At 42.3% G+C, this 23,326-nt stretch overlaps 1 pseudogene; it reads right to left on the bottom strand.

Moving 5' to 3' along the window:
• Nucleotides 1–3,648: 3,648 nt before the first annotated feature.
• On the bottom strand, nucleotides 3,649–20,408 carry LOC110201531 (ATP synthase F(0) complex subunit C2, mitochondrial pseudogene; annotated as a pseudogene).
• Between the last annotated feature and the right edge of the window lie 2,918 nt (nucleotides 20,409–23,326).

Below are 23,326 nucleotides of genomic sequence, written 5' to 3'. Positions count from 1 at the left end.
CATGAGTGGGAGGGAGAGAAAATAGATTTTGCTAATTGGGGAAAAAATTAATTTAAAGAAAAGGAAAATAGGCTACCCACCTCCTGACAGAGGAGTAATGAGTGCAGGATACAGAATGAGACATTCCTTTTTTTTTCATTTTGACAGAGCCAATGCAGGAATTTATTTTGCTCGACTAGGCATATTTGTTACAAGGATTTTGTTTTTCTTTTTTCTTTTCTTTTCAATGGGCATGGGGGTGGGTGGGAGGGAGACAAAATCAATTTTTGTTAATTGAAAAAACATTTCATTTAATTTTTTAAAAAGGAAAGTGTTAGGAAGCACATGATTTTCAGCAAGCATCTTGAATGCTAATTTAGCCATTGAGACTCTCTACACGTGAGCTCTTTGTCCAATGATGAATAAGCTGCTGCACTCATCACAGGAGGAAGGAGGAAATGAATCACACGGAGGTCACAGTCTGGCTAGAAATGAAAACAGAAGCAGAGACATAAAAGAGTTGCAGCTAAATAGGAGGAAGGTTTATAGGTTCTTAGATAAATGCAGGATTTAGAGATGAAAAGAGACCTATGTAACTCATTTTCTGCTCACTCTGAAATTCATGGAGATTGGGATTCAGTTTGGGGCATTATTTTCCATTATATCATTTCTTTCAGCTGGTTAATCAGCTGTCTCTTCTTGCTATCCCCACCTAGTTCCAGAGTCCAACATTTCATTGGGACTGAAATGAACAATGAAACAACAGAGAAACAGCCTCACATGCTTTCCCGAGCAAATACATTCTCCTCTTTTTCCCCTCAGAGAAACATTTGGGACAAAATCTCCACCCAGACTCTTGCCACCATCGGGGGAGGAGATGGTTTTCCCTAGTCCTGCCAGTCCAGCTTGACAATTGCCCATATATCTGCCCATTTCTCTCATTCTGTGTCTCCATAGAGCCCAGGCCTGATTAAGCTCAGACCGTGTTGACCCTAGCCAGGGCCACTTCAAGACTTCCTGGCTCCTCTCTTTTCCCTTAGAGCCATGGCCAGAGTTAGGTTCATTATGTACCCAGAGGCACCATGAAACAGCCTTTCATGGGACACTTGTTCATTGCCTAGCTGTGCTGAACGTTAGCCAAAAGACCCCCACGAAGGCACGTGTCACTTGGTGCCAATGTCTGTTGCAGAGGATTAAGAAGTAGAGAAATTAGACTGAGCAACTGCCAAGCTTCTCCAAACCAATTCCATCTGGCTATTTCAGTGGGAAAGAGGCATAGAGGAGGACATTGAAGAATATGGTAGAAAACACAAGTCAGGAGACATGATGGACTATAGGTACAGAATGAGATGTGCATTTTCAGACTTGACCAATGTAACACAGATTTATTTTGCGCGATTCTACTCATTTGAGAGTCAGTGTGATGTGGAAGAAAGAGAACTGGCCTTGCTTCCAAGAAGACCTGGGTTCAAGTCCCTCCTCTGACAGTTAGTCAAGTCCTGTCACTGGACTTGGATGACTCTGGAAGAGAGAGTGAGGCCAAAGACTTTGTGCAACTCTGCCTCACTTCAATCCAATTCACCAGTGATGTCATCGGACCTCTTAGAGAATGAAGGATGAAACAACAATAGTTAAGAAACATTTATTAAGCACTTGCTATGTGCCAGGAGCTGTGCTGAATGTTGGTGTTGGAAGTGTGGCCCTAGTGCCCCACCCACTTCATTCAGGTGTGATGTTGGGAAGAAATGAAATACTTGAAAGTCAAGCCTCTTTTCTCCTGCCTGCTTGCCCTTTGAGGGTTGAGCAGTGACACCCTGTACCCAGTGTCATACCCTTCACATCACAGGGACTCTGAACTCCTGTAGATCATCATCTGAACCCCACTCAACACCCCCTCCCATTCAATTCCTCATTTCCATCCCCATCAACCCTCCCACTCTTAAGTTTCCCCATCCAGCCTTCCACAGTACCCTCTGGAATGCCATAGGTAACAGACTTCCCTTCATCTTAAATCTTTTCCTCTCCCACTCTTTCTGTCTACTAGCTCTTACTGAAACGTGCCACTCTGATGACACAACCTCCCCAGCCACCCTTTCCAGTACAGGCTATACCCTCACTCATTCTCCTCAGTTCACTAGTTGAGGTGGGGAAGTTGGAATACTTCTTGCTCCCTATACCACTTCTAGGTTCTTCCCCTTCCTCCTTCACTTAGTAACCTCTCTTCTTTTGAGGTTTGTGCTCTTCATATCTACTATCCAATCAAAATCTTGGTTGTCTATAGACCCCTAAGTCACTCTCCCTCTTTTCTCAATGAATTGTAATGGCTTAAAATTTTTCCGTCCTCCCCAACTCCTCCCCTCATACTAGGGGACTTCAACATATGTATTGACTCTGAAACACCCTAACCACTCAGTTTTCTCAACCTGCTCACCTCTCATGAGCTACTACTCCACTCAAACTCAGCCACACATGAAGGTGGTCATACCCTTGATCTTTCCATCACCTGCAAATGTACCACCTCCATATTCAAGAATTCTGAAATCCCTTTATCTGTCATCATCTTTTGGCTTTTCACCTCTCCCTCTGCCTTCCCTAACAAAACTCTACTCTTCATCAGCAGTATGACCTCTAATACCTTGCCGATCCCTTACTCTTCTCCCAGGCTCTCTCCCTGACACTAGCCACTCTCCTCTTTTCCTCATCTTTGGTGAATTCAATTCAACTCTACCTTGAATCACTGGCCCCCTTATCATATCACAGGTTATGCCCAGCCAAGCCTCAGTCTTGCATCACTCCCACCATTCATTGCCTTCGCTCCTACACACATGATGCTGAGCAAAGATGGAGAAAATCATACAACCATTCTAAATGGATTTACTCTAAATTTGTTACACAACCTCAACTGGGCTCTCACTGCTGCTTGGCAATCCTACTCTACCTCCCTTGTCAACTCGGTCTCCCACTCTCTACAGCAGCTCTTCCAAACCTTTTAATTCCCCCTTCAAACCTCTCTTGGCTCCCTGTCCTTCAACTTTCTCAGCTGAAAACCTTACCTCATAATGTACTGAAAAAATCAAGACCATTCAGCTGTGAGTTCCCTCTTCTTTTATCTTTCTCATCTTCCATCATTCAGGTGCCTTCTGCCACTCTCTCTTCCTTCACCTGTCTCACATAATGAAGTGGCCTTGTTCCTTGCCAAAGCTAACCCTTTTACTTGTCCAAGTGATCTTATTCCATCTTGTCTCTCCCAATAGATTGTCCTCCTATATCTGTCATCTCCATTCTCTCACTTCTTTTATTGTTCTTGTTCTTGTTCTTCTTGTTCTTCTTCTTGTTCTTGTTCTTGTTCTTCTTGTTCTTTTTCTTCTTGTTCTTGTTCTTGTTCTTCTTGTTCTTTTTCTTCTTCTTCTTCTTCTTCTTCTTCTTCTTCTTCTTCTTCTTCTTCTTCTTCTTCTTCTTCTTCTTCTTCTTCTTCTTCTTCTTCTTCTTCTTCTTCTTCTTCTTCTTCTTGTATTTATTTGCCTTCTTTCTGTCAAACCCTGAGTCAATGGCTTTCCCCAGGGCTCCCTGAGGAGATAGAGGGGGAGGTACACAGACTGGATGAGACATGGAAGGACCAGGAGGAGGAAGAGGAATGTTTGGAAATGTTGGGGAGTACAAATGGCTTCATCACATGACGAAGAGGATGAGGAAATCCACCATCAGGGCAAAAGAGCCCCAGGGCCTCAGACAGGGCAAAGTTCAGGATGGTGTAGGAGAGCTGCTGCTTCAGGGAGGAGTTCCTGGCATAACTAATGATAAGACTTTCAAATACAGTCCTGGTCCCAGTTCTGGAGCCAGCCACCCCCATAGTAGCAGCCCTTGCCCTGATGAACTTTTCTTCTGTGTCCCTATTCCTTGATATGGTACTAGTTTGGAAGCCACATCTGGGGACAGGTGGGGTCAGGGGACCTGATGCTGCCAAGATGCTCAGGTTCTCATCTGTTTGAACTTCTGGCTATCTTAGCATCACTGCAGATAATGGCCAACTCAGCCACTGAGAGCTGCTCCTCAAAAAAGCATGAGTAGAGATGAACTTGGCACAGGGGTAGATTCTCAGAGGATGAGAGGCAAAGGCAGAAGAGCTGCTGGCAGAGCAGAGGAGACACTCTCACTTATTTTTAATCTCCCTCTCTCTGCTGGCTTATTTTCTACTGCCTACGATATCTCCCCTATCCTGAAAAAAAAAAAAACTCACTTGATCTTTCCATCCCTGCTAACTATCATCTTATTTCTCTTCTACCTTTGGAGCTAAACTCCTTGAAGATGTTGTCTACAATAACTACCTCCACTTTGTCTCCTTTACTTTCTTCTTAACCCCTTAAAATCTGTCTTTCAATTTTATCATTCCACTGAAACTGTTCTCTTCAAAGTTACTAATGATCTCTTATTTTGCTACATCTGGTGGCCTTTTCTTATTCCTCTTTCTCCTTGACCTCTCTGCAGCTTTTGACACTGTTCATCACCTTCTTTTCCTGTCTAAGTTTTTGTGACATCACTCTCTCCTGCTTTTCTTCCTTCCTCTCTGACCACTTCTTCTCTGCCTCCTTTGCTGTGCCATCACCAGATCACACCCTCTAACCATAGATGTCCCTCAGGAGTCCATCCTGGGCCCTCTTCTATTCTCCCTCTTTACTACTTCACTTGGTGATCTCCTTAGCTCCCATGGATTTAATTACCATCTCCATGCTGATGATTCTCAAATCTACCTATCCTGCCCTAACCCTCTGCTGATCTCCAATCTCCCATCTCCAACTGCTTTTCAGACATCTTGAATTGGGTGTCCAGGAGACATCTTAAACTCACTATGTCTAAAACAGAACTCATTATCCTTCCCCCTAAACCTTTCCTACTTCCTACCTTGCCCATTACTGTAGAGGGCAACACCAGTCTCCTTCAGGTTCACCAGCTAGGAGTCATCCTGGATTCCTCACTAGTTGTCTCCCACCCTATCCAAGCTGTTGCCAAAGCCTGCCACTTTCACCTTTTCAACATCCCTTGAATACCCCACCCCTGCCTTCTCTCCTCTGCCCCTGCCACTGCTATGGTGCAGGCCCTCATCACTGATGCCTGGACTATTGCAATAGCTGCTGGGGGCTCTGCCTGACTCAGGTCTCTCCTCACTCCCATCCATGCTCTATTCAGACACCAAAGTGATTTTCTTTAAATAAAAGTCTGCTCATGTCACACACTCCCCTCTCCACCCCCCTTCAATAAACTCGTTTCCAGGAGCAAATACAAAATGGTGTGTTTGGTATTGGCATTCAAGCTCTTTATCACCTAGCCTTCTCCCACCTTTCCAGTTTCCTTACATCTTACTCCCCAACACATACTCTTCAATCCTGTGACAGTGGCCTGAAGGCTGTTCCATGAAAAAGACCCTCCATCTTTTGGCTCTGGGCACTTTCTCTGGCTGTCCCTCATACCCAGAATGCTCTCCCTCCTCTGCTCTGACTACTGACCTCCCTGTCTTCCTTTAAGTCCCAACTAAAATCCTACCTCCTATAGGAAGCCTTCTCCAACCCTTGATAATTCCTATGCATTCCCTCTGTTAGTTATTTCCTATTTATCCTGTATATAGCTTGCTTTGAATATATTTGTTTGCATGTTTTCTCCTGTGGATTATCATTTATCGTTTATTAATATTATGGGTTTTGATGGAGCTTCCATTTCAGAAGTTCTCTAGTGCCCACAAGGTCTTGTTTATCTTAGAGAACTTTGAAGGGGAATTCCTGATCACTGATAAAAACTGCCAGGAGACAGAACAGAAAAGGAGCTTAGATGGGTGAGGAAGACCAGTGAAGTCTCATACCTAAAACAGCTCTCCAAGCAAGAGCTATTAAGCAGGGACTTAACTCTCACTGATTTTTTGTTTAGAACTGTGAGATTCTTTCTTTCTCTCTGCTTTCATAATTTTGGCCAGGTTGGAGATTGCCAAGATAAAGACAGACAAGAAAAGAAGGGAAATCTTTTTTTCCCAGTTCGTAGAAATTTATGGCATTATAAACTAATTAGAAACTAAAAATTGTAATTGAAATGTAACAACTTTACTATAAATTTCCAAATTATGGTTTAAAGGTTTTTGTAACTGCTAAAATATCTTAGTGGATTTTTGGAATTTTACAGGTAGGATCAAGATTACAGACAAATGGCACATATTGCTCTCTCTTTCTCTCCCCTTCCTGGAGGGTGATAGTGGCATTTTGTTCCACTAGAAGGTGATTTCACCTACTAGAGAATAAGCAGAACTGGAGCTAGTTTGAAATAATTCAACAGAATTTAGTTGTTTAGGTAAATTAGTAGCAAAGTCACCTAAATTGAAATAGACTATGCAACTCCAGAAGTAAAAGTATAGCAAACAATTGGTATTATATAAGGAAATCTTTACAGGAGGGATTCAGTGGAATGTTGGACTAGAACATCATTGAGAAATAAGAGGATATAGACTTAAGAAAGTATTGAGGATAAATTGAAGTGAGGAATAAGTGTAAAGAGAAAGGTCAGTTTTGAAGTTGGTAGGCTTTTATTAAAGTCAAGAAGGCAAGAGAGAAGATTTAAGTAGAGATAAGAGGAGAATGGATGGAATGTTGAAGAAAGAGTCTGTTTACACTGTGAATTCAGGGTTTGAAAATCAAGGATTTAGAGTGTTGTAAAGAGGTTTGAGAAGGTTTTTGGTTCCATTGAGATAAGAAGGATTTGAAAAACTTTTTGGAGAAATGTCTGTTAACAATTTTAGACAGACAATATTTTATCAAATTATTTGTTGTTATTCAGTCGTTTTCAGTCAAGTCTGACTCTTTGTGACCCCATTTGGAATTTTCTTGGCAAAGATACTGGAGTGATTTGCCATTTCCTTTTCCAGCTCATTTTACAGATGAGGAAACTGAGGCAAACAAGGTTAAATGACTTTCCCAGGGTCACATAGCTAGTAAGTGTCTGAGTTCACATTTGAACTCAATTCTTCCCTACCCCAGGCCCCGGAGCTGTATCCACTGCAGTGCCACCTAGCTGCCTTCTATCAAGTTATAACATTAAACAAATGGAAACCATAGAAATAGATTTGCAGCATGCCATTATTCAAGGATAGTATATTAAAATTCTGTTCTTGAAAGACATTAGAAGGGCATGTCCCAACCCTTACAGCAGGGGTGGGGAACCCATGGCCTCAAGGCCACATGTGACCCTCTAGGTCCTCAAGTGCCGCCCTTTGACTGAATACAAACTTCACAGAACAAATCCCCTTCATAAAAGGATTTGTTCTGTAAAAGTTGGACTCAGTCAAAAGGCTGTACCCAAGGACCTAGAGAGCCACATGTGGCCTCGAGGCCAGAGGTTCCTCACCCCTGCCTTAGAGCCTCATGGGCTCCAAAAAGAGGGGGATGGAAAGGTGAGACTGTCACCATGAATCTTTGAAAGGGAACTAACTGAAAGCAGCGGGCTCTATAATTTAAGGAGGTGGCAGATAATGGCCCTTAGGAAGATTGAGATTTTGAATGTTACCATTAGACAGAGAGATATAATTGTACTCTAGTACCCTTCTCCCTCACACAACAGAGTGGCCAGCCTTGTGATCCCTTTTCATTCTCTCCTTAAAGAAGGACTCACAGTCTCCCTTAGAGAGGGGTGAGCAAGATTGTAGAAATGCCTATCTATATGTTTAATATCCATGTAGATACACACGTCTTATATGAGCAATGCACCTTGCATAATGTAAAATATTCTTAGTATAGTAGGTTATATATATGTATATAATTTACAAATTAACACATGTTGGGGGTGCATTTTGTCATTTCGAATGACCTAATAATATTCCATTACACTACATGTCATAATTTAAGTCATTTCTCAATAGCTGGGTACCCACCTTAGTTTCCAGTTCTATTCTCCCCCCCAAAAGAGCTACAGTAACTATTTTTGTACATACAGGTTCTTTTCCTCTTTCTTTGCTCTCTTTGGGATATAGATCTACTGTTAATATCACTGGGTCAGAAGGTCAGCATAGTTTAATAATAATAGTTTAATAACTAGCATATCTCCTCACTCCTCCTTCCCCAGGACTGAGACCCTTATCCAGGAGTAGGGTAGAACCAGCTCTTATCAGTTTAGGAGAGCCAATAGTTAAATTTTTGGTGTGATCGTTTACACCTTGGAAATTGACAGACACTACAAATCAGAGCTTGATTTATTGTTGTTGATTGTCTAAACTTAAGAAAGTGACAGAGATGATGAAAATTAAACTTAGAAGTATGTTAATGCACTTTTTAAAAAGAGAGCTGGTTGTTAAGTGTTTAACAGCACAACCCTGCACTTATACCTGCAATTCAATTCTCTACAGATCTCTCTATGTTTAGCTTCCCATTTCAGCCAAGTACTTTTTCTGAGTTTAGGAATGATCTTTCTGGCTTCTCCCTATTTTGGGGGGATAGCTACTTTTGTCTCCTGAATGCAGAGAAGATGACAGCCATGTTACCCTCTGGCCTATTCTGCCCTGTCACTCTCACCATCTGCCTGAAAACAGCCTCCTTCTTCCTGCTATCCAGCAAGCCAGGGAAGACCCTCATCCCCCTCCTGCCAGGCCAGGGGATTACAATTTGGAGTTGTCTTTAATCTGACTAGCCCAGAGTGAACTGGACATCCCAAGGAGGATTAAAGAATCACTGGTGGCTAGGTGTCACTTTTCATCAGGCTCTGTGCCTATAACTGAACAGAAGGTGGGGGGGGAGCTCAGAGAGGGGAAGAGATGGTGTTCCTCCATCCCTCTCTGAAGTGAGCTGATTTGGAGCACTTCTCATTAACTAGCTTACAGCTTGGGGGTGGGGGTGGGGGAGGGGAAAAGCACTGAAGAGAAAATGAACTTGGATGTGACCTTGGACAAGTATATGAGTCTTTTGTGCTTCACTTTCCTCCTCTGTAAAATGAAGGAGTTGGCCATCAGATTGGCAGCAATGACAAAAGATGAAAATACTTAGTGTTGCAAGGATTGTGAATAGATACACTAATGCACTGTTGGTGGAGCTGAGAATTGGGCCAAAGCAGTTAGAAATTATTTTTAGAAAGTGACCAAAATTTCCAAATCCTTTGACCCAGAGACCTTTTTTGCTAGGCATAAATGCCAAGGGGGCATTACAGCAGCACTTTTTTTGTGGTAGGAAATAATTGGAAGCAAAGTGAGTTGAGTGCTCAATCTATGGATTGAGGAATGGATCAGCACATTGTGGTATATGAATATAGTAGGATATCAGTGACTTGCAGGAAATGATGAATATGAAGCTTTCAGAGAAGCATGGGAAGACATATGAGCTAATGCAGAGGGAAGTGCAGGATCAGACTGATTTATCCAACAACCAAAATAATGGAAAGGAAACAACACTGAAGGACATCCGACCTCCGACCTCTGCCTGTCTTGCCTCAGAGGACTAACAATAAAGCATGTATTCTTCCTACCTGTGGGTAAAAAGGAGGTGAACTATAGGGCTAACATTGTCAGACATGGCCAGGGGTGGGGAACCTGTGGCCTCGAGGCCACATGTGGCCTTCTAGGTCCTTGGGTGCCGCCCTTTTGGCTGAGTCCAAGTTTTACAGAACAAATCCTTTTATGAAGGAGAATTTGTTCTGTGAAGGTTGGATTCAGTCAAAGGGCCACACTTGAGGACCTAGAGGGCCACATGTGGCCTTGAGACCACAGGTTCCCCATCCCTGGACATGGCCAATGTGGTGATTTGTTCTACTTAAATTATTTTTCTTAACTCTTTATTGAAAAGGGGGACTCTATGGTAGAAGGGGGAATGTTCAGAGAATGTAATAGAAAGATCATCAAGAAAACCTTTAAAAAGAGACAGGATTGGTTTGGTTCCACATCATAAGGTTTTTGCCAGCTCTGACATTCTGAGGCTGAGACCACAGCATGTGTTAAATAAAGGAGATTAGTTTTTGTTTTGCTTTAGAGGCAGAGCTTATGGAGTTGGATATTGGATTAAATTTGTCTTTTAGGCTTTGTGGAAAAAATGAATTAGATTGGGGTGGAGACAGGGTTCACCCAGACTCTTCTCTGCAAAGGGCATGAGCTCATGTTCATCATGAGATCTGCTCATTCCCCCCCCCCCCCCGTTGCTCAGTCATGCAGTCATGTTCAATTCTTCCTAACCCAGGACCATACTGTCCATGGGGTTTTCTTAGCAGATAGTAGAGCGGTTTGCTATTTCCTTCTCCAGTGGATTAAGGCAAACAGAGGTTAAGTGACTTGCCCAAGGTCACATGGCTAGTAAATATCTAGGTCAGATTTGAATTCAAGTCTTCCTGACTCCAGGCCTAGTGCTCTATCCACTGAGCCATCTAGCTGCCTCCTACCCGTCTCTCTACCCAATGACAATACCTTCCCAAGGAACGGGAGCCTCAAGTGTAAGGGTCATCACCAACATTGTCACGGAGTTCAACCTTAAGATTCAATAAATGCCTTGGCTGCAGAGAGACCACTAAACATATCTGCCCAGACGCCAAGATATGTGGTACCGTGGTGGCTGGGTGGGGATGAGTGACTTTAGGATTTCAAGCCTTTATGGGTCTGGATTGCATAAGCACTGGCAAACCTGTGCCAATGAAGATCATGAGCTCTTCCTGAATCGGTAGATGGTTTTTCAGGGTTGCTGTGGCTGGAAAATATATTATCCCATGGCCTATGTGTAACCAGCAAGGGCTTGTCCTTGTCCACTATACATGCTATCCATTGATGGGCCCAGACTCCAAGCCTTCCTAGCTCGGTAGGACTGAGAAGGCACCAGAGGAGGACAACAGTGGAGACAGATGACTCAAGAGCACACATTTACAAGAAGTTGATAGTATCCATAGATCTTTTTTGAGTGCCTAAGGTATGTCCATCCCTATACTCAGTTGTTCTGTGGGGGACACATAGTCTGTGATCTCAAGGAGCTTGGAATCTAGCTGAGGAAATGGGCCTTACACACATAAAATAAAATGAGTCTTAGAGCCTGAAGAGACCTGGAAAGCTCATCTGACCCAGTCCCTTGCCTTCAGGCAGATGACTGGCTAAACCAAGCAGAACAGAGGTAGCCTCCCCTCTCTTAATCATCTGTTCCCATGTTACCTCCTAGGGCAGACATTCAGAACTTTTTTGTGCCATGGACCCCTCTGGGGTCTGCTGAAGCCCATAGACCCTTTCTCAGAAGAATTTTTTAAAATCCATAAAATAAAATATATAGGATCACAAAGGAAAACAGTTATGTGAGATATAGTTATTAATTTTTTTTTTAAATGATCACAGAGCCCAAGTTAACAACCTCTGTCGTATAGGGCATGAGCATTCTTTCTGACCTTGGACAATTTTTTCTTGCTTTAACAGAAGCTTCTTGTTTAGTTGAGGGACACATGTCCTCAGGTTGCTTAGGGTCCCCTTCCTAGAGAAGTCTTCCTACTCTTGAAATAAGCCTCCTCTTCTTGGCATTAAATAGCTCCAGATTCCTTTCATCTTGGGAGCCAGCTTCCCTTTTTCCAGTTGTTTCTGTGGCTCTGGGTGGGGATTCACCCCCCCCCTTTTCTTGGTATGCTCTTAAAAATTTTTTTTGTTTAGTGTTAGTGTCCCCCAGTTACATATAAAAACAATGTTTAATGTTTGTTTTTAAAACTTTGAGTTTCAAATTCTCTCCCTTACTCCCTGCCCCAACATTGAGAAAGCAAGCAATTCGATATAGGTTATATATGTGTTATCATGCAAAACATATCTGTAATAGTCATGTTGTGATAGAAAATAGAAAAAAAAACCTCAAGAAAAATAAAATAAGGGGCGGCTAGGTGGCGCAGTTGATAGAGCACTGGCTCTGGAGTCAGGAGGACCTGAGTTCAAATTTGATCTCAGACCAAACACTTGACACTTACTAGCTGTGAGACCCTGGGCAAGTCACTTAACCCCAATTGCCTAAAAATAAAATAAAATAAGAAAAATTAAATAAAAAAGCATGCTTCCATCTGTATTCAGATACCAACAGTTCTTTCTCTGGGGTTGGATGGCATTTTTCATCCTAGGTCCTTCAGAGTTGTCTTGGATTATTGTACTGCTGAGAATAGCTAAGTCATTCATGGCCTATCATCTTAGAATATTGCTGTTACTTTGTACACTGTACATTTCACTTTGCATCATCCTATGAAAGCCTTTCCAGGTTTTTCTGAGAGCACCCTGCTCATCATTTCTTATAATACAATAGTATTCCATCATAATCACATACTATTACTTGTTTAGCCGTTCCCCAATTGATAGGCATCCCCTCAATTTCCAATTCTTTGTTCCCAGAAAAGAGCTGCTATAAATATTTTTGTACACATAGGTCCCTTTCCTTTTTTTTTTTAATCTCTTTTGGGATACAGACCCAGTAGTGGTACTGCTAGGTCAAAGGGTATGTACATTTTTATAGCCCTTTGGGCATAATTTCAAATTTCTCTACAGAATGGTTGAATCATTTCACAACTCCACCAACAGTGCATTAATGTCTCATTTTTCTCACATCCACTCCAACATTTGTCATTTACCTTTTCTGTCTTATTAGCCAATCTAATAGGTATGAGGTAGTACCTCAGAATTGTTTTAATTTGCATTTCTCCAATCAATAGTGAGTTACAGTATATTTTTCATGTGGCTATAGATAGCCTTGATTACTTCATCTGAAAACTGATCATATCTTTTGATCATTTATCAATTGGGGAATGGCTTTTATTTTCATAAATTTGACTTAGTTCTCTTTACATTTGAGAAATGAGGCCTTTATCAGAGAAACCTGCTTCAAAATTTTTTCCACAGTTGCTATTATTAATTGCATTTACCTCCATCCTATTCCTGCCCCCATTTATTCTGTTGTCTCTCTCTCCTTTCACCCTGTCCCTCTTCAAAAGTGTTTTGCTTCTGGCTACCCCCTCTCCCAATCTGCTCTCCCTTCTATCACCCCCCCCCCTTATCCCCTTCCCCTCCTACTTTCCTGTAGGATAAGATAGATTTCTATACCCTATTGAGTGTGTATGTTATTCCCTCTTTGAGCCAATTCTGATGAGAGTAAGGTTCGCTCACTCCCCCTCACCTTCACCCTCTTCCCCTCCACTATAAAAGCTTCTTCTTGCCTCTTTTATGTGAGATAATTTACCCCATTTTACCTCTCCCTTTCTTTTTCTCCCATTACATTTCTCTCTCACACTTTAATTTTATTTTTTACATATCATCCCTTCATATTCAACTCATACCTGTGCCCTATGTCTATACATACTCCTTCTAACTACCCTAATAATGAGAAAGGTGTTATGAATTACAAATATCATCTTCCCATTTAGGAATGTAAACAATTTAACCTTATTAAGCCCCTTATGATTTCCCTTTTCTATTTCCCTTTTTATGCTTTTTTTGAGTCTTGTATTTGAAAGTCATATTTTCTATTCAGCTCTGGTCTTTTCATCAGGAATACTTATACTCAGTTTTGCTGGATAGCAATCCTAGTTGTAATCCTGGTTGTAATCCTAGCTCTTTTGCCCCCCAGAATATCATATTCCAGACCCTCTGATCCTTTAGTGTAGATGCTGCTAAATCTTGTGTTATCCTGAATGTGGCTCTATGATACTTGAATTGTTTCTTTTTGGCTGCTTGCAATATTTTCTCCTTGAGCTGGGAGCTCTGGAATTTGGCTATAATATTCCTGGGAGTTTTCATTTTGAGATCTCTATCAGGAGGTGATCAGTGGATTCTTTCAATTTCTGTTTTACCCTTTGGTTCTAGAATATTGGGACAGTTTTCCCTGATAATTTCTTGAAAGATGATGTCCAGGCTATGTTTTTGATCATGGCTTTCAGGTAGTCCAATAATTTTAAAATGATCTCTCCTGGATCTGTTTTCCATGTCAGTTGTTTTTCCAATGAGATATTTCATATTGTCTTCTATTTTTTTCATTCTTTTGATTTTATTTCATTGTTTCTTGATTTCTCATAAAGTCGTTAACTTCCATTTGCTCCATTCTAATTTTTAAAGATTTATTTTCTTCAGTGAGCTTTTGGACCTCCTTTTCATTTGGCCAATTCTGCTTTTTAAGGCATTCTTCTCTTCACTGGCTTTTTGGACCTCTTTTACCATTTGGGCTAGTCTGTTTTTTAAGGTGTTATTTTCTTCAGTATTTTTTTATGTCTCCACAAACCTTTCTCTTGATTTTCTTGCAAAACTCTCATTTTTTCTTCCCAGTTTTTCCTCAACCTCTCTTACTCAATTTTCAAAATCCTTTTTAAGCTCTTCCATGGCCTGAGACCAATTCATATTTTTCTTGGAGGCTTTGGATTTAGGAGCTTTGACTTTGTTATCTTCTTCTGAGTGTGTGTTTTGATCTTCCTCATCACTGAAGTAAATTTCAATAGTCAAGAGCTTTTTTTCCCATTGTTTGCTCACTCCCTCCATTCTATTCCTGACCCCCCCATTTATTCTATTGTCTCTCTCCTTTCACCCTCTTCAAAAGTGTTTTGCTTCTGACTATCCCCTCTCCCAATCTGCCCAAATGAGCCTATTAGTTGATTTTTAACTCTTTGTTAAAGTAGGGCTCTGCTTCCAGGATGGAGGGCGCACTGTCCTGAACTTCAGGGGTTTTGTGCAGCTGTTTCCAGAGATACTTCCAGGGACCTGTAAGTTTTCAGTTCGTCCAAGATGGTATGATGTAAGGAGAGGTGTTTACTACTCTCATGGTCTGTGCTCTGGTCTGTGAGTGACCACAAGCACTTTTTTCTGCCCTGGATCTGTGAGGAGGATTCACCTTCCACTGTGGCTGAAAGCTCTGCTGTGCCAATGCTCCCCTTCACCCTGGGACTGCCACCCAGGACTGTGACCCAGAGCCAAGTATGAGCAAAGCAACAGAGTCTTGCCTCAGTGCTAGCAAAGAGACCCCTGTAATCTCCTTCTGACTAGTTGTTCTACCTCCTTACCATTTGTGGACTGAGAGCTCTGGAAGCAGTTACTGTTGCTGCCACTGCTCATTCAGTCACTCCCAAGGCCTGCTCCTGGTTTGCTGGGGCTGGGGCTGTGCTGGCATGGCCTGTACTGGACTGTGCTCCACTCTCACCCAGATGCAATGACTTTTCTTGCTGACCTTCCGAGTTGTCTTGGGCTGGAAATTTGTTTCACTCCATCTTTTTGTGTCTTCTGCTGTTCTAGAATTTGTTTAGAGTCATTTTTAAAAGGTATTTGGAGGGGTTTGGGGAAGAGCTCAGACAAGTCCCTGCCTTTACTCTGCCATCTTGACTCCATCTCCCAGGGATCCCCTTTAACATCTACAAATGCATTCACTGGTCTGAGACAATATCATTAACATCATCATCATCCTCATTCCTCCTTAGTGTCACATCTCAGGTATGTACAACATTTTGCAGCTTGCAAAGTGCATTTCCATCTATGGGTAATGGCTTGAAGTAGTGGTCAGGATGCTAGATTTCTAGTCAGTAGGCCCAGTTTCAAATCCTGCCTGCTGTACTTTATAGGATCATACTACACTGACTGCCTGTTTTCCAGTCCAATCTAACTATCACTTATTAGTTACTCAACAAGCATTCATTAAATGCTATGTTCTAGGCATTGTGCTATATGCTGGGGATATGAAGAAAGGCAAAAGATAGACCATTCCCTCGAGGAGTTCACAGTCTAAGGGGCGGGGGAGCAGCACAACATGCCAATAACCACGTATGAACAATATATATGTATATGTATATGTGTATGCATATATCTAAACAAATAAATATATGGTAAATTGGAAATAATCAAGAAAGAGAAGGGACTAGAATTATGGATCATCAGGAAGGGCTTCCTGTAGAAGGTGAGATTGTAATTGGGTCTTGAAGGACACCAAGAAGCAGAGATGAGGAGGCAGAACATTCCAGGCATGGGAGACAGCCAGGGGAAAGGTTTGGAGTCAAGAGATAAAGTATCTAGTTGGAGGAATAGCAAAGAGGATCAAAGAATATGTGGCAGTTTGTAAAGTGTGAGAAGACTGGAAAAGTAGGAAGGAGCCAGGTTATGCCATGCTTTGTAAGCCAAACAGAGAATTTTATATTTGATTCTAGAGGCAATAGGAAACCACTGGAGTTAATTGAATGGGATGGTGGTGGTGGTAATGGCATGGTCAGACCTGCGCTTTAGGAAGATCAGTTTGAGAGCTGAGTGCAGGATGGACTGGAGCAGGGAAAGCCTTGTGGCAGGCAGCCCTACCAGCAGCTATTCTAATAGTACAGGGGTGAAGGCTTGCACCATTGTTGTGGTAGTGTCAGAGGACAAAAGAGGGCATATAAAAGAGATGTTAGAAAGGTAGAAACAATAGGACTTGGCCACTGATTGGATATGGAGGGGAGGTGAAAAAATGTGAGGAGGTGAGTGTGATATCTAGGTTATGAGGCTAGATGACTGGGAGGTTGGAGGTATCCCCAACAGTAATAGGGAAGTTAGGAAAAGGAAAATTTTTTTTGAGGGGGAGACATGTTGTCTTTTGGACATGTTGAGTTTAAGATATCTATGAGACATCTAGTTTGAAATGTCCATTCAGCACTTGAGTGCTGATAGGACATTTCAAACTAGAGGTCAGGAAAGAAGTTAAGGTTAGACAAATAAATCTGAGAATCATCTGCGTAATTGGTTCTTAAAGAAAACCAAAATAACATCACTGTGTTGGGGTCAAGGCACAGTGTGTCCAGCCGTAGCAGATGAGAACAAAAGAGCTCAGAAGGCTCTAACAGAGGTTGGGCACAAATAGTCCACATAAACATTTGGGGTGGAGATGGCTCTAAATTTGTACATTCCATGTTTCCTTTGAACTACTGCCATTCTGCTTTGCTTATAGAACACAGAGCCTTCTTTGATGTGGGTATGCCATGCTGAGCGGTCCTGTGCCAGTGTGTCACACATCTCACAATTGATTCCAAAGTTCTTCAGAGAGATCTTGAGAATGTCCTTGTATCACTTCTTCTGACCTCCATGTGAGTGCTGCTGCCTTGTGGGAGCTCTCTATAAAATAGTCCTTTAGGCAAATGTACATTTGACATTCAGGCTAGGTGGCCAGCCCATCAGAGTTGGCCTGTCTGTAGTAGAGTTTGAATACTTGGCGGTTCATCTCGAGACAGGACCTCAGTGTCTGGTAACTTATCCTGCCTGGTGATCTTTAGACTCTTCCTAAGACAATTCAAATGGAAGCGATTCAGTTTCCTGGCATGGTGATGGCATGCGTAGGCATACACCAATGAAATCAGCACAATGGCTCTGTAGACCTACAGTGTGGTGGGCAGTCTAATACCTCTTCTCTCCTATATTTTCCTTCAGAGCTTCCCAAATACTGAAGTTGTACCAGATGATGAGGTTCTCACACACACACACACACACACACACACACACACACACACACAGATCTGCATACAGATAATAGTTGAATCCATAGGAGTTTATGAGATCACCATGTGAATAGTATAGAGGGAGAAGAGAAGAGGGCCCAAGATGGAGCTCTGTGGGACATGCATTGATAAAAATCCAACAAAGGACACTGAGGAGTACCCAGAAAGGTCAAAGAACCAGCAGAGAGAAATGTCATGAAACCCTAGAGAGAAGAGAGTATCCGGGAGAAAAGAGCGATAGATAGTGTCAGAGGCTACAGAGGTAATAAAAGATGAGAACTGAGAAAAGGCTTTGAGATCTGGCAATGAAAAGATTGTTAGTAACTTTGAAGAGAGTATTTTTGGTTAAGTAATGAGATAGGAAGCCAGACTGCACAGAGTTAAGGGAGTGAGAGGGAAGGCAATGGAAGCACCAATTGTAGGTGGCTTTCTCTAGGAGTTTAGGCACAAAAGGGAGGAGATATATAGGAATATAATGAGAGTTTTTTTTAAGTACTGGGGAAACATGGGGAAGTTCGTAGGCAGTAAGGAAATGGCCAGTAGACAGAGAGAGATTGAAGATATGTGACAGTGGGGAATGACAGAAGGAGTAATCTATTGGAGAAGACGAGATGGGCCACTTTCTCTCCTTTACTCTCTAGCTTCCAACATCATCATTCCACCAAAACTGCTCTCTCCAAAGTTACCAATGATCTTTTAGTTGCCGAATCTAATGCCTTTTTCTCAGTCCTCATTCTCCTTGACCTCTCTGCAGCCTTTGACACTAGTGATCACTCTTTCCTCCTTGATACTCTCTTCTCTTTAGGTTTTCAGGACATTACTTTCTCCTGGTTTTCCTCCTACATTTCTGACCACTCTTTGTCTGTCTCCTTTGTTGAATCCAGATCACACCCTCTCATCCAGATCATAACCTCTGGCTGTAGGTGTCCCTCAGGATTCTATCCTGAGCCCTTTTCTCTTCTCCCTCTAGACTACTTCCCTTGGTGATCTCATCAACTCCCATGGATTTAATGACAGTCTCTATGCTGATGATTCTCAAATCTACCTATCCTGCCTTAAACTCTCGTTGATTTCCAGTCTCACATTCCAACTGCCTTTCAGACATCTTGAATTGGATGTCCAGGAGACACCTTAAGCTCAATATGTCCAAAACTGAAGTCATTATCTTTTTCTCAAACCCTCCCTGCCTCCTACCTTCCCTATTACTATAGAAGGCATTCTCATAGTCCATCAGGCTCACAACCTAAGTGTTATCCTGGACTCCTCACTCTCTCTCACCTAGCCCATATTCAATCTGTTGCCAAGGCCAATTGATTTAATCTTTGCAATATCTTTCCAATACTGCCCCCCCCCTCCACTACCACTGCTATGGTGCGGGCCCTCATCATCTCATGCCTTGATTACTGCAATAGCTTGCAGGGAGGTCTGCCCATCTTAGCTCTTCTCTCCCCGCTCCAATCCATCCTCCATTCAGTCACCAAAGTGATTTTCTTTTTTGTTTGTTTGTTTGTTTTTGGCAAGGCAATTGAGGTTAAGTGACTTGCCCAGGGTCACACAGCTAGTAAGTGTCAAGTCTCTAGACTGAGACTGGATTTGAACTCAGGTCCCCCTGACTCCAGGGCTGGTGCTCTATCCACTGCACCATCTAGCTGCCCCGCAAAGTGATTTTCTTAAAGCTCATGTCACCCTCCTACTCAATAAACTCCAATGATTCCTTATGGCCTTCAAGATCAAATACAAGATGCTCTGTTTGGCATTCAAAGCCCTTCATAAGCTAGCCCCCTCCTGTCTTTCTAATCTGACACTTTAATCCCTGAAACATACTCTTTGATCCAGTGACGCCAGCTTCCTGGCTGTTCCATTAACAAGACACTTCACCTCTTGACTCTGGGCTTTTTTTCTGCCTGTCCTCTATGTCTGGAATGTTTTCCCTCCTTTGCTCAGACTACTGACCTCCTTGGCTTCCTTTAAGTCTCAAGTAAAATCCTACCTTCTACAGGAAGCCTTCCCTAATCCTTCTTCATTCTAGTACCTTTCCCCTTTATTTCTTATTTATCTTGTATATAGCTTGCTTTGCATATATTTGTTTGCATGTTGTCTCCTCCATTACATTGTAAACTCCTTGAAGTCAGGGACTGTCTTTTGCTTCTTTTTGTATCCCTAGTGCTTAGCATAGTGCCTGGCATATGGTTGTTGTTGTTCAGTCATTTCAATTGTGTCTAACTCTTTGTTGATCCCTTTCATGGTTTTCTTGGCAAAGATACTGGAATGGTTTGCTATTTCCTTCTCCAACTCATTTTCCAGATGAGGAAACTGAGGCAAATAGGGTTAAATGACTTGCCTAGGGTCACACAGCTAGGAAGTGTCTGAAGCTGGATTTGAACTCAGGTCTTCCTGACTCCAGGCCTGGTACTCTATCCATTGCAGCGCCACCTAGCTGCCCATATGGTAGACAATAAATGTTTATTGATTATTTGAGTTAGGATTTGAACCTATGTCTCCTGACTCTATCTGCTATGCCAGATCTCCTCCTGTAGATAGGAAAGTACTTCAAAAACTGTGAAGCTGTGTACCCACCTGTGGGGTGAAGAGGTTTATTTCTTGCTGTGTGACCTGGAATAAATCACTTCCCAGGTTTCCATTTCCCCCATCTGTAAAATGGGGATCACAGTCCTTGGCCTCCTGACCTCCCAGGGTACTTATAAAGCATAATATCTCCAAACCCTAAAGGCTAAAGAAATAGGAATTATTATTTTCCATTAATTTACTTCATCCTTGTGATTATTGTCTTCACTTTAAAGACAGAATAACTAAGGCCCAGAGCAGGAAAATGGCTTGCCTGAGGTCATACAGAAAGTCAACAGTAGAGCTGGTGTTGAGAAGCCAGGGTTTCTGATTCCTAGAGTGGGGCTTTCCTTACTCTTCTGACTGTCCCCCTTCTGGTCCACTTCCTGGCCTTTGAATTCCTCAGCATCATTGTCACCTTTCTTCCTCATCTCTGCCTCTCCTCCTCTTCTTCCTCTTATCAGCCAATCAATAAGTATTTATTAAGCACCTACTATGTGACAGGCACTGTCCTCCCCGCATCCCTCCTATCCCCTCCATGATATTCAGCTTATTTTCCAAAGAGATAAATAGGCTTTAAAATGCTCTCAGTTCACACACACACACACACACACACACACACACACACACACACACACACACACACAGCATAGTGAATTTCTAGATCCCTAATCTGCCTTATACTAAATCAGGTCATGATCTCCCATTAGCCCTGATTGTCAATTAAGTGTCCACTTCAATATTTTCTTTCTGTTTGTGTTAGACAGTGGGATTGATGATCCTCCAATCATTTCTGTGCCTTTTTTCTAGACCCTCTCCAGGTCCCCCAGGCACTAGGGCTTCTATTCTGGCTCAGACTTTGGAGAGTCCCCTTACTAGGGGCAAAGGTCACTGCTAACATCTCATATTGATCACTGTGGGTTTTCTGAGCCCAAACTCAGATCTCTGCAAGTTTACAATCTGAGACAGATGACAGAGGCATTCAATGTAGTTCGATTTAATTCAATTCAATTTATTATTTTTTTCTTTTGTTAGAAGTCTGAATCACTTCATTAGGCTCTCTAGGGCAAATCAAGGCATTGCTCTTGCCTCACCAGAGCTTTACTATCTCTTACAGATAAGTTCCCTACCTCATTTGTCAAAATAAGTCACTGGTCATAGCAAACACTTTTTCAATAACCCAAAGGGCGATTCTATACACGGACATCACCAGATGGTCCATGTAGAAATCACTTTGATTATATACTTTGCAGCCAAAGGTGGAGAAGCTCTATACAGTCAGTTAAAACAAGACCTGGATCTGACTGTGGCTCAGATCATGAGCTTCTTATTACAAAATTCAGACTTAAATTGAAGAAAGTAAGGAAAACCATCAGACCGTATAAGTATGACCTAAATAATATCCTTTATGAATATGAAGTGGAAGTGGTGAATAGATTTAAGGGATTAGATCTGGTAGAGAGAGTACCTGAAGAACTATGGATAGAGGTTTGCAGTATTATACAGAAGGCAGCAACAAAAAACATTTCAAAGAAAAAGAAAAGCAAGAAAGTGAAATGGCTATCTGATGAGGCCTTACAAATAGCTAAGGAAAGAAGGAAAGGAAAAGGGAAAGGAGAAAGGGAAGAATATACCCAATTGAATCCAGAATTCCAGCAAGCAGAGATAAGGTTTTCTTAAATGAACAATGCAAAGAAATAGAAGGAAACGATAGAATAGGAAAGACAAGAGGGCTCCTCAAAAAAATTAGAGATATCAGGGGAATGTTTCCTACAAAAATGGACATGATAAAAGACAAAAGTGGTAGAGATTTAACAGAAGCAGAAGAGATTAAGAAGAAGTGGCAAGAATATACAAAAGAACTGTCCAAGAAAGATCTTAGGGGCAGCTAGGTGGTGCAGTGGATAGAGTACTGGCCCTGAAGTCAGGAGAACCTGAGTTCAAATCCGGCCTCAGACCAAACACTTGACACTTACTAGCTGTGTGACCCTGGGCAAGTCACTTAACTCCAATTGCCTAAAAAAAAAAAAGAAGAAAAAAAAAGGAAAGATCTTAACATCACTGATAGCCATCTATCTATCCATCATGTATGTGTATATGTATGTACCTCTCTCTCCTTCTTAGTGTTTCTTGTAACACTTCCCCCTTGGGGTTCACTGGCCAACTCATGCTTTTGGTTGGCACATGTAGTTGCTTTATATATGCTTGTTGCATTAAATTTGATGGCACTTGATTCTGTTCCTGAAAACTGACCTCAGTAGTCTGGGAGGAGGGAGCAGGTCATTACAGGTGGGGAGGGCAGCATGTTCAAAAGGGCAGAGGCAAGAATGAATGTGGTGTGTCCAAGAAACCTAAGGAAACTGGTGTCATTGGAAAGGAGGCTCCATAGAGCAGAGCTGTGGGAAATATGACTGGTTAGGTAGGTAGGGGCCTTGAATACCAGAAAGAAGACTCCTGAACTTGAGTATGACATGGCCACACCCATGCCCAGTAAGATTCTTCTGGCAGTCTCACTAAGATGGACTAGAGAGAAGAGAGATGATGCAGGGAGGCCAGTTAGGAGGCTAGTACATTGAGTCCCAGTGAGAGATGATGATGTGCTCTAAGGTAGTATCTGGTAGGTGGAAAGGAAAGAATGGATAGGTGAGATAGTCTGAAAACAAATCAATAGGATTTGATGCCAGACTGGCTCAAGGGTTTCAAGAGGTAGAAAGAATTCTGAAATGACTCCAAAATTTATAACATGGGGGTCTGAAAGGGTGGTCATGCTGCTGACAGAAATGAGATGGCTGGGAAGGCAAGCCATTATGGGGTATATGGAGTGGAACAGAGGGTCACTAGCAATTCGAGCCCCCTGGACAGATTTAACTAAGGATGTGCTAGTGGGAAGGGGAAGAGATTTCAAACCTTGAGCCACAAGGTCCTGTAGGGAAAAAGATCCAGGGACACCACCTCATGTCTGAGAAGGCTGAGGCTCCAGGGACACAGGTCCATGGCTGGAGACCCCCTGAGATGGGAGCCAGGTGGAACTAGACTGGGGAGATGCAGCAAGGGAGAGAAGTGGGACCTCTGTTTAGGCTCCTATCCCTAACCCTAATCCTATATTCTTCTTATTTGAATGAATTACTCTTGTGGACAATTCAGTTCTATCCTGTCAGCCTGTCAGCATTTCAGCTGGGACAAAGTTTTGGTTGTCCTGTCTAGCGATGAGCTCCATCTTGGACCCCTTGAGTTTAAGGTGAAAGAAGCGTATTCATAGAAAGCCTTCTTCCAAGCCTTGGAGGTTCTAGGCTGGAGCTGAGCCTGAAAGGTCAGTGATTGAGAGGTACACTGGGCAGTCAGTTTCAGA

The sequence above is a fragment of the Phascolarctos cinereus genome, unplaced genomic scaffold (genome assembly GCF_003287225.1).
Source record: "Phascolarctos cinereus isolate Bilbo 61053 unplaced genomic scaffold, phaCin_HiC Scaffold_8;HRSCAF=390, whole genome shotgun sequence".
In the NCBI taxonomy this organism is placed as follows: domain Eukaryota; kingdom Metazoa; phylum Chordata; class Mammalia; order Diprotodontia; family Phascolarctidae; genus Phascolarctos; species Phascolarctos cinereus.
Note: the sequence above shows the minus strand (reverse complement) of the source record. Positions and strands in the feature narration are given on the sequence as shown.